This window comes from Heteronotia binoei, chromosome 3, assembly GCF_032191835.1.
Source record: "Heteronotia binoei isolate CCM8104 ecotype False Entrance Well chromosome 3, APGP_CSIRO_Hbin_v1, whole genome shotgun sequence".
Lineage (NCBI taxonomy): Eukaryota > Metazoa > Chordata > Lepidosauria > Squamata > Gekkonidae > Heteronotia > Heteronotia binoei.
In genome coordinates this window covers 93,966,731-93,984,327 of record NC_083225.1, presented here as the reverse complement: position 1 = coordinate 93,984,327, position 17,597 = coordinate 93,966,731, and the positions used below count along the sequence as shown (strand labels likewise).

At 41.3% G+C, this 17,597-nt stretch overlaps 1 protein-coding gene across 4 annotated transcripts in view; it reads right to left on the bottom strand.

The window, feature by feature from the left end:
• Positions 1-16,700, bottom strand: part of TMPRSS2 (transmembrane serine protease 2) — a 53,316-nt gene extending 36,616 nt beyond the window's left edge. Inside the window, exons 1-4 of one of the 4 annotated variants that reach the window (XM_060234237.1) lie at positions 16,268-16,675; positions 11,112-11,252; positions 9,011-9,123; positions 7,388-7,519 (exon numbers count right to left, since the gene is read on the bottom strand). The gene's annotated coding sequence lies outside the window, so the exon portion shown is untranslated. Of the gene's footprint in view, positions 1-3,898; positions 3,957-7,387; positions 7,520-9,010; positions 9,124-11,111; positions 11,253-16,267 lie in introns of all 4 variants that reach the window. The other 3 variants (XM_060234235.1, XM_060234236.1, XM_060234234.1) reach the window with 3 other exon arrangements.
• Between the last annotated feature and the right edge of the window lie 897 nt (positions 16,701-17,597).

The following is a 17,597-nucleotide window of genomic DNA, read 5'->3' as shown; positions in this document are numbered from 1 at the left end:
GTGTGTGTGCACCTGGAAGTGACATATTGCGGCGGGCACAGCATGTGGAAAGCTCTAGGAATTCACTGGCAACTCTATGGTTTCGTGCAAGGACACTCTAGCAATTTGGGGGAAGAACTGTATGGTACTATGCAGTTCCCCCCCAAAATTCCTAGGGTGTCCCCACACAAAACCATAGAGTTTCAAGCGAATTCCTAGAGCTAGGGTTGCAAAGTCCAATTCAAGAAATATCTGGGGACTTTGAGAGTGGACCCAGGAGACATTGGGGGCAGAGCCAGGAACAAGGGTGTGACAAGCATAATTGAACTCCAAGGGAGTTCTGGCCATCACATTTAAAGGGACAGCACACCTTTTTCAATGTCTTCCTTCCATAGGAAATAATGGATAGGGGCACCTTCTTTTGGGGCTCATAAAATTGGACCCCCTGGTCCAATCATTTTGAAACTTGGGGGGTACTTTGGGGAGAGGCACTAGATACTATATTGAAAATTTGGTGTCTCTACCTCAAAAAACAGCTCCCCCAGAGCCCCCAAAACCTCCAGATCAATTCCCCATTATACCCTATGAGAATCGATCTCCACATAGGGAATAATGAAGACGTTTCCCTCTCTCCCCCCCCCCCCCCGTTTCTGGCAAATCTGATGCAGGGAGTTGGCCTCTCTACTCACGAGTTGCTGCCAGCTTCTTCACAGCAACACAGACACACCATCCCAAATTGAAGCCTTTCAATCAAGCCTCCGGAGGTGCAAAGGCACATGGTCCTTTGTGGGCAGGGCAGGGTGGGGCTTTCCCACCGCCAGCCAGCTGACTGGGGGTGGGAAATAGCCTGGGAAAACAGAAGAATGGCTGCTGCGATCGAGGCTGGGTGGGAAGGGAAGGGCAAGGAGAAGCTGCTGCAATCCGGGGTGGGAAGGGACGAGGAGAAGCATTGGGGATTGGTGGGAAGGGAAGGGGCGAGGAGAAGCTGCTGGGATTGGGGCTGGGCGGGAAGGGTTGCCATTCCCCCTCCCCCTCTCACTTTCCGGATTTTTGGCGAGCAGGGGGAGGAGGCTCCAAATCGGGGGTCTCCCGCCCAGGTGGGGGATTTGGGAATCCTACCTAGAGCATCCCATGCACCATGTCTGGCGCAATATGTCACTTCTGGGTGATGTCATCGTGCCGCACAGCAACGGGCTCTTTGGAGGGCAGAGATCCCCCAGTGGCCTCCTCCCTGTCAGCAAGTTGGGGCCCGCCAACTCAGGGGATCCCCCACCCCTAGCAGGAACTTGGGAGCCCTAAGCACATCAGTACTGAAAAATAGTATTAGACTTCTATGTTTGAAGTGATCAGATCTTTTCATTCTGAGGTAGTACCTGTCCTTGAAAACCACACCCAAGGATCAGAGTAATTTTTGTATTTTGGGATGCTGCTTACTAGGCCATGAACTTCAATTGAGCCATCTGTTCATATTTCCTATTTGACCAGCTAGGCTAACCGACATAGCCCACTCACTAATTTCTGCTTATGCTCTAAATTAGACCTTAGTATTAAATCTGAATATCAAATACTGGTGATATTTCACATTTACTCTGTTTTTTATCTGAAGGGGTGTGTGGAAATGAACAAAACCCCTATCTAAGCCTGGTTTCAAATTTTGCCTATTGTCTGGCACTTGAGTACCCAACCCTGGGTTAACTATAAAGCAAAATAAGCATGTGCTTAGAGCACCAAGGGAAGGGGAGCACCATAGACTTTCCCCCTCTACCTGTAATGCCCTTAACTCTTTCACTGTCACACTCAACTTCACTTAAACTTTTTGTAATTTTCCATATTTCTCTAGTTTGGGGCAGGGGATTTCTCAGTTTGGAGGCCCTTCCCCCACTTCAGGGTTATCAGAAAGCAGAGGAGAGGTAAATGTCTGCTGGGCACTCCAATATAACCTATGGAGACCAATTCCCATAGGGTATAATAGAGAATTGATCGGTGGCTATCTGCGGCTTGGAGAGGGGGCAGTTTTTTGAGGTAGTGATACCCAGGAAGACACCCCTGTACTTATTCCCAAACCATGCACCCCTGGAATGTGATATTGCAATGTAACCCTAGAGTATTAAATATGACACAGCAATGCCCATTTAAATTGGAATGGTCTCTCTTGCACATAAGGGAGAAAAATCCAGTTCCTTCTTAGCCCAAGGCAGGCTATGGTGTGATTCTGGTTCACAAGCCAGAATAACACGTGGCCAGCTGAAAGGTTGAGAAGCATCCATCTTTCTGCTCCTGGGAATGAAGAGTTCCGGGCCCAGAGATGGACAAATGTGGGCAGAGCTATAAAAATTCCTTCACTCTTTTGGCAACCTTTAAAGTTCTGTTATCAAAGCATAAAATAAATAAGAATTACCAGGAAACCTCCAACACAAATAAATGGCTTGTCTGGTACTCTTCAGGGCAAGACAGCAGAAACACAAAGGTTAAAGGCTAAGTGCTCATATTGTTGTGAATGTGTGGTATACCTGTAAACTGATCTCACAATTTTGACTCTTAACAAAGTTTCTATTTTTCTTTAATTAATTGCTAAGGCCATCAGTCAACCAGTCTCCTGAATACCTGATGGATGCCCATCCATGTTTGACCCTAAGAGAGAAATCTATCACTTTTTGGGAGCTTCAAAGGAACCAGTTTTGGGAAAAACAGGGCCATAAAGTCATTTGGCCAGTGTAATTAAAATTCCTATGTTGGGGTATGGATCTATGACGTGAATGATCTCTGATTGGATATTACATATATGACACTCCGATTTTCTATTGGTGTGACACTCTGCCCCCTCATTGGGTAGTTTAATTGCTTGACATGATGTAATTTACCCTAGAAAACAGACAAACCCACCTGTCAGGTTTAGGGTCCAGAGAGCAAGGGTCCAGGGGGTTCCAGAGAGCAAAACAGCAGAGAGAAAAAAGAAGGAAAAAGGGAATCCCTTCATCCTCTCCTTCCTCCACCCCCTTCCTACCCTCACCCCCCCCCCCTCTTCTCAAGAGAAATCTGCCTCCAGAGGCCTTGCATTTCCTCTGACTGAGCCTACCCTGCAAGAACTAGGTATTGTATCACCTTCCCCCATCCTGCTTAATCAGCTAAACTCTTGTATTCCTCTTGTATGCTTGAAATTGTTTGATTGGGATGTAACTATTTGAATCCCTATGCCATAATAAAATCCATTATTAACCAAAGGATTTTCAGTGGTCTGTCTCCGTAGACAAAGATCCTGCACACCTCACCTCTCGTAGACCTACCATTTTGAGCTAAGAAATATTAATATTCCCTAATAAAAAGTTATTTGAGATGTAACAGTAGAGGCACCAAATTTTCAATGTAGCATCTGGTGTCTCTTCTCAAAACATCCAAGTTTTAAAAAGATTGGACCAGGGGGTCCTATTCTATGAGCTCCAAGAGAAGGTGCCCCTATCCTTCATTATTTCCAAATAGAGGAAAGGCATTTAAAAGTTCGATCGTGCTTGCTCCTGGGCCCACGCTCCAAACCTCCTGGCTTCACCCCTGAAGTCCCCAGATATTGAGTCAGACCAGGCAACCCTAGTTTTCTTTGGTAGTACAGGAAGGGTTAAACAGAGAGTCAAACAAAGGGCAAGGATTAAAACTGAGGGTACAGGGATAGCTTAAACTCTAACATTTTGAAATTTTATCACACCAATACATTAAAGTACTAATACCAGTGACTAGAGATAGTGAGTTCACTGATAAGGCTAAAATTTAAGTAAGTTTAAAAAAAAATAGAAAAAGGAAAACAAATCAAATTGCAACTAGGGATTAGAAACAGCTAGGGTCCAAGGTTAAATATAAAATTGTAAGCCAATTCTCACATTCTTTAAAAAAGGGGTTTCTTCCTATACAAAAATAAGCAGTTACATACCTCTTATAACTGCTGAGTCTATTCTGCTGAAGTCCCCTTTAATCCAAACCTAGAAGGCCTAAATTAACATGTGAAATTAAATTACCATTTGAAGTAAAAGGCAGCCTGGGAAGGCAATCATAGAATCATAGAGTTGGAAGGGATCTCCAAAATTATCTAGTCCAACCCCCTGCACAATGCAAGAAATTCACAAATACCTCCCCCCACACACACACACACACCCCAGGGACACCTGGTCCACATCCAGAAGATGGCAAATAGCATGTCTAAATAGTTCCCTTTCAGCAATACCTATGGTTAATCAATCAGAAGCTAATTCACTCATCCTCCTTTATTGATTAGCTCCCAATTAATATGACTGGCTCCAGTGCGGGGTGGGGGGAGGTTGGCGTTTTGGCCCAAGCTATTTATTTAGGGTTCCTATGAGCAGTCCTCAGCTCTGTGAGGTAGCAGGCTCTGTTCCAGTGCTGAAGTATTTCAGCCCCAGCGACAAAAATGTCTGGAAAAAACAGGCAAGTTTAGCAGAGTGTGAGTTCAGCAGCAAGCTGAGAAATAGATAGATAAATTTATTGTCATTGTTCTCCACAAAAAGAGAGCAACGAAATGAGGTGCTCTTCCACAAACATACCAACACATCAAACACACATATTCATATTCATACCATTTAAATACATCTAAAACCATTAAAACCATTAAAACCATTTAAACTAGGACACTAGTCTCTCCACATATTTAAAAGTATCTGTAGGCATTTATGTAATGTGTGTGAGTGTGTGTGAGTGAGAGATGCTTTAAAAATGTAAAAGCATTTATGCAAATAGGGAGTTACCCCAAAAGACCAATAAAAAGGTAAAGGTAGTCCCCTGTGCAAGCACCAGTCATTTCTGACTCTGGTGTGACGTTGATTTCACATTTTCATTGCAGACTTTTTATGGGGTAGTTTGCCATTGCCTTCCCCACTCATCCACACTTCCCCCCCAGCAAGCTGCATACTTATTTTACCAACCTCGGAAGTATGGAAGACCAATACAACCACATTTAACTTTTAAACCCTACTCTCAAATGAGAGAGATAGAAGAAGAAACTAAAGGAGTATCAAATCTCTTTGGGAAGCTTGAACCTATTTAAAACTACAACCCTGAAAGCTCAAATAAAATGTATACCGCAGGTTGGGAAAGGTACAGATAAGCATTTAAAATGGCTGCATGGTTAACAAATGAAGTAATGGAAGTGGTAAAAGGTAAGAAGTGGTGTAAGGCTACTCCAACTGAGGTAAATAAAAAGGAGCACAGGATGTGGAAATAAAATGCAAGTCAGTGATCAAACAGGCAAAAAGGAAGCATTAGAAACATATCGCAAAAACCAAAGACCAGCAATAAAAATGTGTTCAAATACATTAGAAGCTGAAAACCAGCAAGAGAGGCAGTAAATAGCTAAGGGGTTAACTTGGATAACTAAGGGGTAAAAGGATTCCTAAAGGATGGTAGGGACAGCGCCAGCCCATGGGTGCCTGGTGCCCTAGGCAGGCGCCCCCCCCCCGGTGCCCTGCCGAGGCATGGTGCCCACCCACCCACCTCCTCCCTCCCCTCCCCTTCCTTTCCCATTTGCCTCCCTTCTCCCCCACTGCCGCAGCCAGTGCTAGCCCCCTCTGGCCTGCCCCCACCCCCCCAGCTCACCACTAGCTTCCTCCGGCCTGCAGACACCCCTTGGGCCCCTGCGGCACTCTGCTCACTCACTGCCCTTCCCCCCCCCACTCACCACGAATAAAACTAAGGTCTGCCAGCTCCTTGCAGCCTGCACCTGCATGCTTTCTTAAGAGATTCTTAACAAAATGCGCAGGCATGGGCTGCGAGGAGCTGGCAGGCCTTAGTTACACTTGTAGCAAGTGAGGGTGGAGGGAAGCAAGCAGGGCGCAGCAGTGAGGGGTGGCAGCGGGCCGGAGGGGGGGCGGCTGTGGTGGAGGGGGGGAGGAAGGCAAACTAAGTGCTTGCCTGGGGCACTGGAGGGGGGAAGAGCCGAATTTGCCGCCCCCCACCTCCCGGCCCCCTAGGCAACCGCCTAGTTTGCCTAGTGGGTGAGCCGGCCCTGGGTAGGGAAAATAGTTTAATAACTATGAATAAGAAAAGTGATATATAAATAATTAGAAGCCTGGAAATGACCTGTCAGAGCTAAGATTGTATAATGATAAAAGTAATGGGTGAATATTCTTTCTCAGGGTAAGTGTACTGGAATGTAAGGAGCCTCTTATTTTCTGCTCTATCAGTTTTTACTCAGCAGTGCAGTTCTATAATTTAGTCATGTGAGAAACCCCACCTTGGCTGAGTAATATTTCACATGTTTTTTTGAGCTTTGAAACGTGATTAATGAATGCAGCCACACTCCATATGCCCTAAATACTTGCTTATTAGTCATGTATGCATTTCTCAATTGTTAAACATGAGGATTTCTCTCAATACTTTACCTGCAGTCTGAAACCATTCCATCTAAGTAGCCATGTATTTTTAATAAAGAGGCATTTCTCTCGATTCTACATTTAGAAGTGGGGTATCAATGCTAAGTTTCCAAAAAAATGCATCTTTTTTTCCTTCTGAATCTGTGCTGGTACTTTAGTCTTTCTGACAACTGCAAAGTCAGCAAAGCAACTGTAGTAATAGTTTTGAGCAGGCCTCTCAAGAGGCAGCATGCAAATCCTCTAAATTAATTTTCTTAAGCACAATTATGATGTGCTCATAGAGTGCCAGCAGGTGCCTTTGGGTGGGTCATTCATAGCTTTAGGATAGTGTTCTGCAAGAGACAATGCCCAAAAGGATCAAATAATATACTACTTAAAAGCAGCTGCCTAAAACAGGTTGTTTTAGTAATGAGGCATCTGTAAGTATGCTACCTGAGTAATTCCTTTGGACATTCACCAGTATGAGTGATTTGAGAATACCATACAAGTGCAGATTGCCTATTCTGCATGGTACAAACTGATACCAAAAAAATTACTGTAAGTAGAAATGTAATTATTGTGGTACACAAGTCAGGTAACTTCATATATTGAAGCCACTATTACCTTTTATTTTAAACGGCTCAATCTTTTTTGACAGATTAGAGTCCCTACTCTAATCTACGGAGCAGTCAGGAGGAGGGCCTTAGTGCCTTGCCCCACTTCTTTCTCTTTTCTAGACTAGCAGAAGCAGAACATGAAAATTTATGTTACATGTGTGCAGGGCTTTTTTTGGAGCAAGAATGCACAGGAATGCAGTTCAGGCTGGCTTGGCATCAGATTTGTACATTTAGATTTACATTATTTATACATGGTACAGAATTAAGTTTAAGAGTTCTGCCTTTTTTTCAATTTACAGACTGACAATTTGGAACTTTACTATGCAACAGAAATACTATATACTCTTCTTTCATCCAGATTCAACATGCCCTAGAAGGGAAAGGGAAGTAGAGTGTAAACATAATATACAAAAAGAAGTAAGGTTAGAAAAAGCTTCTCACAGTATATACTCAGTCTATTAACTGCATTACGCTTGTACACATTTTCCAGAAAACTATTTGCTGAAACCCTAGTCTTCTTAATTGCTTTTCCTTTGAGTCAGTAAACATTCAGTCAGTTTTAGCTGGATTTTTCTGTGAGAGAAGTCAAACCAAGCACAAACCAGAGAAACAATTAAGAACACATGCTCTTAGTAAAAATCTGTTACAACCCTGACAATTACTCACAACTTTGACATATGTCAGTTAATCTTTTTCAAGTCACATGATTTTTTTTTTAAATTGACAGTGCAGTCCCAAGCAGAGTTACACCCTTCTAAATTCACTGACTTCAGTGAACTCAGAACTGTATAGCTCTGTTTGGGAATAAACTGTGAAACTTGTAAAGGCTCACTCATGTTTTTAAAATAGCAGATTAATTCCAGGAGGCTTTTTATTTCCCTCAACTGTAGGTCTCACTTAAAAGCTGTCATGGAACAGTTTATTATATATTTAAGGAATTTGTTATAATGCTTTTGGCCAGACATTTTCCCATGACTCCCCATCATTGCACACTATAGTGAGAGTGCTCCATATTAACTGTCCTGGTCCAAAGATCTTTGCAGAGTTGTATGCTATAGGAAGAATGCTAAGCAGTTCAGAGGAAACTACCTACTCAGTACATCATTAAAAGTACCTACCTAGTACTTCATTAAAAACAAACTGCATTAGATCTTCCAGGTGGCATCAACCACAGAAGATAGGGTTGCCAAGTCAAATTCAAGAAATATCTGGAGACTTTGGGGTTGGAGCCAGGAGCAAAGCTGTGACAAGCATGATGGAACTCCAAAGGGAGTTCTGGCCATCACATTTAAAGGGATATCACACCTTTTGAATGTCTTCCCTTCGATTGGAAATAATGAAGGATAGGGGCACCTTCCTTTGGGGCTCATAGAATTGGACCCCCTGGTCCAATCTTTTTTGAAACTTGGAGGGTATTTTGGGGAGATGCACTGGACACTATGCTGAAACTTTGGTGCTTCTATCTCAAAAACAGCCCCAGCTACCTGCAGATCAATTCTTCATTATACCCTATGGGAATCAGTCTCCATAGGAAATAATGGAGTGCCCAGCAGACATTTCCCTCCCTCTCCCACTTTCTGATGACCCTGAAGTGGGGGTCCACTCCAAACCAGTGGATCCCCTGCCCCTACCTGGAGACTGGTAACCCCAATGGAAGCTGCACAAAGCTGATTTCTATATTGTAGTTTTTTTGAAGAGGCATGGAAATCATTTAATGGAGGTTTTACTTTGTCATATCATTTTAATAAGGATTCGCATGGTTTATCGTTTTGTTAATAAAATGCTAACAACTGATTCAAAAATAGTAAATAATTTAGATCAATTCACATGCCAGCATAGGCTACATGGTTTACAGAGAGTTTCATTTAAGCTTCCTGGTGGTACCAAGTGAACCTATTTTTGTATCTATAAAGTACTTGTTGTGTGTCTAGTTGCGCCACTTTTAAGTTTATTGGACTGAAGCCACTGCATTTGCCAGATACTTTCTTTCAGTTTCCTTTACTTTCAAGTGATGTGCAGCATAAGAAGGAGAAGCAGAGGAAGGACACTTCTTAAATTAATTACTTTGTTGTCAATGTTGGCAATCTGAGCAGATGGAAAGAACAGAGTTACTGGTATCGGTTTGGATGCTGTCCAATATCTTCAAGCAGGTGCAAAAAGGACCCAGGTGCATACAACTGCAAAAGAGAGAAAATATACTACCAATACCTTATTTTGGTTACTATGCCAAGCCATGTGTAAAGAAGCTTAACTGTGATTTGGCATGATGTCTGAGTATGTTATCAATGTTATTTCAAAGCCTCCATAGGCTACTTCATGATGAAGACAGAAGTACAGTTACAAAGAACTGATGAAAAACAAAATGCAAACAAGGAGCTCTGAACCATGGTTTGACTAGTACAGGAACTCATTTGTATATTAGGTCACATCCCCTGGCATCACCATTGTTTCACACAGGGCTTTTTTGTAGAAAAAGCCCAGCAGAAACTCATTTGCATATTAAGCCACACACCCTGACACCAAGCCAGCCGGAACTGTGTTCCTGTGTGTTCCTGCTAAGCCCTGGATTAGTATATGCGTGTGCATAAACTCAAAGAATAGTTTAGTGTGATGTTTGAATTGAGCCCTTGAAATCTAATGGAAGACAGTTGAGTAAATGTAGATATATCATATACACCAAAAATACCTAAGAATGTGCCATTCTAAAAGCTTAAAATGTCCATTCAAATAGGTAACCCTCCTGCTACAAAATTAATGCACAATCAAAATACGTTTTGACAAAAATATTATTTTGACAGTAAAACAACCTATCTCCATGTATCTCTGGGAATGGTTCATACATAGTTTGTATGAATGTAAGATACTCTTCTAATGTAAGAGTTGGAACAAGGATTCAGCACTAAGTCAGCTATAGAACTCAATAATATATGTTAAGAGATCAATAACCTTTATTCTTATGTATTTTGAGGTTCACACCTCAGGAAACTATATATGTCTTCCCACACAGCAATGGGTGCAAACAGAAAAAAGTCCTTAAAAATAGGGCATCTCAGGGCATGACACCACAATAGGCCCAACACATAATGAGTCATGGACTCAGTCAGAGATATGTTGGGAGAACTCAACTTAAAAACACACTTTCCACATTAACGTAAATTCTAAAAGTGAGATCAGCATGTAGAGAATCTGATAGCTGGTTTTATCAGACTTGCTGTAATTCATAGTATCCATGTCACTGAAACTTTTGTCATTTAAAATCTGATTTAAAGCATATGCCCACTTTCTGTTGTTCCAAAACTGCTTTCTGAAACAGCATTCTATTTAGCCCAAGGTGCCTTAACAGTGGAACTGCTCTCACAGCTGATATAGAAGAAATGTTGTATGAAACACTGGAGCTGTGAGAATCAGGTACAGCCAGAGCTACAAGAAAGCATGGCATGCTTCAAAGGGTAACTTTGCCCCTCTATCATTATCTTCTGCCAATGGCTTGGTTTAGTATTCAATCGCTAATTTTCAATAATAATGATGACTTTAAAGAGAATTTTATAGCAGATGGGAGGGTTGGTAATAGAGAAAAGTAGAATAGAGAATGTCATTAAAGGATTGGAACGAGGAAGAGGGAAGTCCTAGAGCAAAACATCTAAATGTAGCACACATGATGATGATGATAATGATATTGGATTTATATCCCACCCTCCACTCTGAATCTCAGAGTCTCAGAGTGGCTCACAATCTCCTTTATCTTCCTCCCCGACAACAGACACCCTGTGAGGTGGGTGGGGCTGAGAGGGCTCTCACAGCAGCTGCCCTTTCAAGGACAACCTCTGCCAGAACTATGGCTGACCCAAGGCCATGCCAGCAGGTGCAATTGGAGGAGTGGGGAATCAAACCCGGTTCTCCCAAATAAGAGTCCACACACTTAACCACTACACCAGACTGGTATGATTAACACCAGCATATTATGTCCCACAGAAGTGGCAGAAAAAGTGAAACTCCTGAAAAACTAAGACTTTTTAAAGAAATGAAATACATATATACTGATTATTTCACAGCATTAAGCAGCTAACAGAGCAAAACATATAAATTTAATAAAAAGCTACCGATTGTCAATAAATAAATGCTAGACCCCCCCCCCCCCCGAAAAAACTAGTGTAAAATAAAAAACCTGTATGTAGTCAAAGGCCTTCAATCCAGTGCAAACTATTTCCAGAAGTGTGTCTTTCTGGAGAAGGGAAATTGTAAGCCACCTTGAGACTCCTTAGGGTAGAGAACAGTGGGGTGTAAAAACCAACTCTTTCTCTCTTACCTGGAAGGCAAATTGTACAAGAGATGCAAGACATAAAAATGTAACACACTTATTAAACATATAGAGATCTTAAGTAGTTCAGAATGACCATGCTCCTCATTTTCAATGTTTTCAAGTTAGCAGTTTTTAGAGTGCCTTTTTGGTTAATTCATAATTAGGGTTGCCAGATACTTGGAGAAAAAATGTCCTGCCCCTTTAGCAAAGTCTTAATGGGGTGTTATTTACCTACATGCCATGAAAAGTTTAACCTGCCCATTTCTACACATTCAGCCATTAGGGTAGTATATTTATCTCCATACCTACTGTCAACTGTATTCATAACACATTACAAGAACTCTTTTGAAAGCAAATGGCCCCAGAAAGAAAACATTGAAGATGATTGAATATACCTGGCCAAAAAACTACCTGTTTAAAACATTAAGGACCAATGTATATTACAGTAAGTGAGTCTAGAAATTTGTAACAGAAGCTTTCGTTTTCTTTGTGACAGAATTTCTTCAACATAACTCAGTGTACCAACCTCTATGGAAAATTAGAAATATTGCTAAATTTTGAATATATCAGTAGCAGCTAGATTAACTCTCACCACAGGAAGACACATATAATGCCATCACAACAAGATTGGTCAAAGAAGAGCAATAGTACAAGAGGAACAAGATGAATACAGGTGAATACTGAAAGCAATCACAAACTATCCCAAAGAGATACAAAAATATGAGCTAACTGAAGAATCCAGTGTGGGTGCACAGAAAAATATCTGATGAGCTGAAATGTAAAAGGAAAAGGAGATGCAAAGAGTACTATTAAACATCCAAAGGATGCTACATGTATAGGTAGTTGGTAGTTCCAATTATTTTTCCAAATCTTTTGCTTATTAGAATATAGTAGCAACTTAAAAAGAGGTACAGACTATTCTCACCAAAAATCTCTACCACCACTCACCTGCTTTTACACCTGCACCGGAAACTCATGGATGTCCACATTTCCCACCCACCCATCCCATACTTCTCAGGTGACTGAGGAAGGTGCAGCTGTTTTCACTCTATAGTTAAGATTACTGTGCAAGCAATTGTATAAATCTGTCAACAAATAATGTGAATATTTAATGATTATACCTTCAAAACTAACTAATGCAAAATTCAGTTCATTATGAAAATGTTCTATCAAAGATATCCAACTGTCCTTGACCAGAGCAGTGACTTTTCAGCTCTAGTGCCGGCCTGGTGAATTTTCTGCCTAATGACATCCATGACCTGCAGGACCTAGCACTGTTCTGCAGGGCCTGCAAGACAGAGATGTTCCACCAGCCCTATGGCTGAGGTCAGCAACAGTCTGTCATTGAGCCTGGCCTCTTCCATTTCTCCTCTGCTTCATAAGGGTAGGATACAATAGGTTCTTGAATGCCATTTGAACAAACTTGGAATTGTTATTGTTCTATTATTCTTAATTGTTTTAATCAGATCAGTAAAACTATTTATTGAAATGTTGTTCACCGCCCTGAGCCCTGAATAGGGAAGGATAGTTTATAAATCAAATAAATAAATGTTTTATAATAAGAGATTCTCCAGTATATATTATAATTGTTATCCATTGTAATGGACTAGGATCTTTTTTTGTTACACACAATTACTTGAGAATCCACTCTTCCTTTTTTCATGTTAACTGTCAGGAAAAATAGTACCAGAGTTATGTCAGACTCCATCTTAACTACCCTGTCTGTGCTACCACTTTGCTTTCACAGTTTATCATTTGGAACACTTGTCTAGTTTGAAGCATGACTTATGTATGAAGCAACATATGTAATTCAGCAGCAGAAGTCATCCCTCTTCACATAAAATATTTTACCAATCAAGCTACATTCATATAGTTTAAATAAGTGTTGTCTCTTTGCAGTTCAGAATTCCACAATTAGATTGTCATTATATATCACATGTCACACCACTGAAGGACATAATTCACCTCTATAGAATACCAATTCATAAGAATCTTTATAATAAAAGATTCTTGGCTAGGCATCACAATCAATCACAGACTTAAACTCTTCATGTTATTGTGTATTTAATTTAAAGCTAAGGTTTTGACTGTCATAGCTATTTTGCATAGAATATGCAGGGCTTTTTTGCAGAAAAAAACAGCAGGAACTCATTTGCATATCAGGCCACATCCCCTTGCCCCAAGTCAGCCAGAACTGTATTTCTGTGCATTCTATATATATATATATATATCCATATCTCTGGGAATATGTCTCTAGGATTCTACAGGTACTTTAAACTTGATATTGTTTGTATACCAGTCCTTCATCCCTGCAAGGCACTGCATGATGAGCATATATGCAAGAGGGGAAGCATGATGAACATGCAAGAGGGGACTTCTATGTCACCTAGAGAAGGAATGAAACTAGCAGAAATACACTGTGAAAAGCTTTTCTGCCCAGCTCTACATCTGCCCAGTGGGAAGAGCTTTCCATCTTGCATATATGCTCATCATGAAGGACTGGGGCTTCTACCTAAAAGCTAAGCTTGTAAGTAAAGTGATGGGTGGGGAGTTCTCATCTTATTTCAAAGGGCAAAGAACAACAGCACATGGACTACCCATGAGTTTTGACCATAAGCCTTCTTTTTATCAAATACTTTATACTCACCACCAGTACTAGATGCTAATGAGAATCAATACTCCATACCCTAGAAAATCAAATAAAATTCTGGGTATGGATCTCTGCCCTTGATGATTACAGAAAATTACCCCAGTTACAGAAATTCCTACAGGATGGAAGACTGATAGAAAATGCATTTGAACTGACCGACATGTGCGTTCTAAAAGTCTCATTCCCATGTTGACCTGTATGCATGCTCCAATAAATCTCAGTAGACTCTGTAGTGCTAGTGTTGACACACATCTTTAGGGGAGAACAAGGAACTGAATGCTGGACCTTGTAACAAGTTCCTGGACTGATTTTCTGTTTCTTATCACTGCCTCAAGCAACCATTACCCACTACTAGCATATATCCTCCAAAGCCTCAGACATGACAGGTAAACATTGAACATTAGACATCACCAGTGCTTCTTTTCCTTCTTGCCCAAATCAAAGCCCTATATAAAGGTTTCAAGAATGTAAAAGGAGCACATTGAAAGAAATACTGACACCCACTCCTCGATATATATACCCCACACATCTAAGCATATTGGCCCACAAACTGGCTTCCAATGTAATTTACAATGTAACCCCTAATGTACAATGTAACTTACAATAGTGTAAAAAAGCCCCCACATCTAAACACATTACCCCACAAGGTGGCTGACAATGTAACTGCTCTAAACCATTTCAATAAGATGGAACCCTCTTCTAAATCAGCTTATACAGCAACTTTGTTTTTTTAGAACCAGTGACAACATAGATACTGTAACAGCACATAAAATGTAATGCCAGAATTTTAAATTGAACCCTTGTCCTACAGATGTCATTGCAACTAAACCCATTTAAGTGTAAATAGGTTAGTTTTCAGTAGTATGCAGAATGTAACCTGAATCGTTTACCAGAAGGGAGGCATATATGAATTGACCAGAATATGTAGGACATTATTTTCTCCTGTGTTTTATCAGAATGCAAATAAGTTGAGAGTTAATATCATTTTGTCAGGACTGCTTGATTTTTACCTAGCCAAGTAATTACAAAGGGAACCATATAGTTTCAATGGTAACTATTAACTGATACATCTTTCACAGCTCTTGCTTTCAAGTTTTCTTTTACCAATCCATTTAAGATTTTGGACAGTAGTCTGACTGCATTAACTTTTTATTTGAAGTCTGGCACTATAATCTCTGAAAGGTCAAGTCTATTTGTGTTATTGTAAACAGAATTCTACTACCCCCTTCTTAGTCACTAGCAAACCTGCTGACTGTAATTTTATTTTTTTTTTTTTATTTTGCAGATTTATAGTCTGCCCTTTCCCATAATGGATTACAACATAATCTGTAAGCAAGACCTTTAGATTCTTGAGTGTGGGTGAATTTTTATATCACTGATATTATCCCCAACTCTAAATTAGTTATTTAAATTTTTTTAGCCAGCTTCCCCCCCCCCGCCCCCCTGAAATAGCATGACCCACAAGTTTTCTTGGTGGGAAGTCTGGAAACCATTTTATCTCCACCTTTTCCAGGTTTCTATGCAAAAAAAATTGGGGGGGGGGGGGAGTCTCACAAAATAGATACAAGTCTTCATGAACACTAAACAATCTGACCCTGTAAACTACCTGGAAAGCACATTTAAACAGTTCTGGACTCGTTAGAGGAAAAATGGAAAAGCTACACAAGTGAGCTTTGCCAGGCAGCTTGTTTCAGACTCAGACTCACTACAACCACAAACGCTGGACAGAATTTCCAAGTTCCAGAAAAGCACAAGGTATATATTAAGACCAGGAAGCAAATAAGCATCCCTGCGGGCTCAGATGTGGGTTCAGCTACTGAACCATTATCAAACAGGTCACAAGCACACGTATGTATAAATCATGAATAGCCCCCATAGTCGTAGATCATTTCTATCAATCGTATGTTGAAGACCACCCACCTTAATATTTGGTTGTCAACCATTTAAAGACATATGCACACATAGAACTACAACCCTAATCAAACTCCTACCAACAGAACAGAAAGTTCAGTCAGAAAAAATAACTAGTTAAGAGAGACAATATCATCCAAGACCAGCCCTACAGCAACCAAGTTGCATTTGCTCTAGCCGCACACCCATCTCACATACATTTGCCTAGTAAACTTTAAACACACACACGGTTATGCATTTGCAACTAAAAAGGAGGGGTGTGTGTGGAAAATGCCAGCAGAGTTCAAATGAAGTAGACTTTTAACATTAAGAGCTTTGCGCTTTAAATATTGTATACAAATAATTGACTGGGTAAGCGAGGAGAGCTCTTTCCATCTAGCCCACAAATGCGGGGGGAAGATGTATGTATCGCCTTAATTCCCCGAGATAAGCTTACCCCAAAAGCTTAGCGTGAGCTTACCCGAGGTAAAGGAACAAGGCTCTTTGTTGCTCAGTTTCAGCCCAGGCGCAAGACAACTTCTTCCCTCGCAGCCCAGTCTGCTTCCACAGGGAGCTGCCTCAGCGCCACTCCCGCCAAGCGCCCTTCCCTGAGGTAAGAGTAAGAATAATAAAATCCCTCCGGGCTGGAAGTCAAGTAAAAAAGAGAGCGCGCTCTCTGCTGCTAGCCGCGGGGAGGTGTTTGTTTGGCGTCCGGAGGAGGAGATGGAGGCGGTCATTTTCCGTAGCCAACCTCGCGTCACCCTTTATCACTCCATCCCGCAGGCAGGCGGGATTAATGTCCTATTATTCACCTGCACGAACTGAGAGGGAGAAAGAAAGAAAAAGAGGAGGGGCGACCTGTGCCGCTTGTTGGAGGAATCGCTAGACTTCCTTCCTCATAGCGGCAAACAAAAGGATTTAAACAACAAAAGAAGAGGCTTGATAGCAACCAAAGAAGCACATACGCTAGCAAGTAAACCCAGCTGACAACAAGAAAACTAAATTCTGAGTAAATATGATCCTTAGGAGTTCCAGCATCTGGGAAGGGAATTCTGTAACGCCAGGAGCTCTGTATGAGTTCTTGAGGAAACATACAAACAGGGAGGCTGGTCGGGTGGTGTCTTAAAGAATAATAAATTTATTATGGCAAAAGTCAGATGCATCAAAGGGATTTTTAATGTACACATTTATGTGCAAAAAGTTTGTTAATAGGACATAAAATATAGGACATTGTGGCAGAGTGATAATTCTATGCAAAATTCAAAGTCCCAGGGTCAATTGCTGGTATCTGGTATTAGTGTGAAAAACCTCAGAAACCCTGAAGAACCACTACCAGTCAGAGTAGATAATACTGATCTTGATAGACTAGTGGTTTGACTTGGTATAAGGCTGCTTAATATGTTTTAATAACATTAACCTTTTGAGCCTTACACAAAACTGTTACATCCATTCCCAGTATCATCACTGCCTGAGACTGATCTAAGCAGACCCATGGTGTTGCCAGCACTGCAAAGCCACTTGATGCCTCCAGAGTTCTTGTGAAGATGAAGAGGAGGAGGAGGAGATTGGATTTATACCCAGCCCTTCCATCTACTCTTTACTTGGAGTCACAGAGCAGTTTACAATCTCCTTCTCTTCCTCTCCCCACAACAGACACCCTCTGAGGTAGGTGGGGCTGAGAGAGCCCTTACAAGTACAGCTCTTTGAGAGAACATCTCTGAAAGAACTGTGACTAACCCAAGGTCACCCAGCAGCTGCATGTGGAGGAGTGGGGAATCAAACCTGGTTCTCCCAGATTAGGGTCTGCTCTT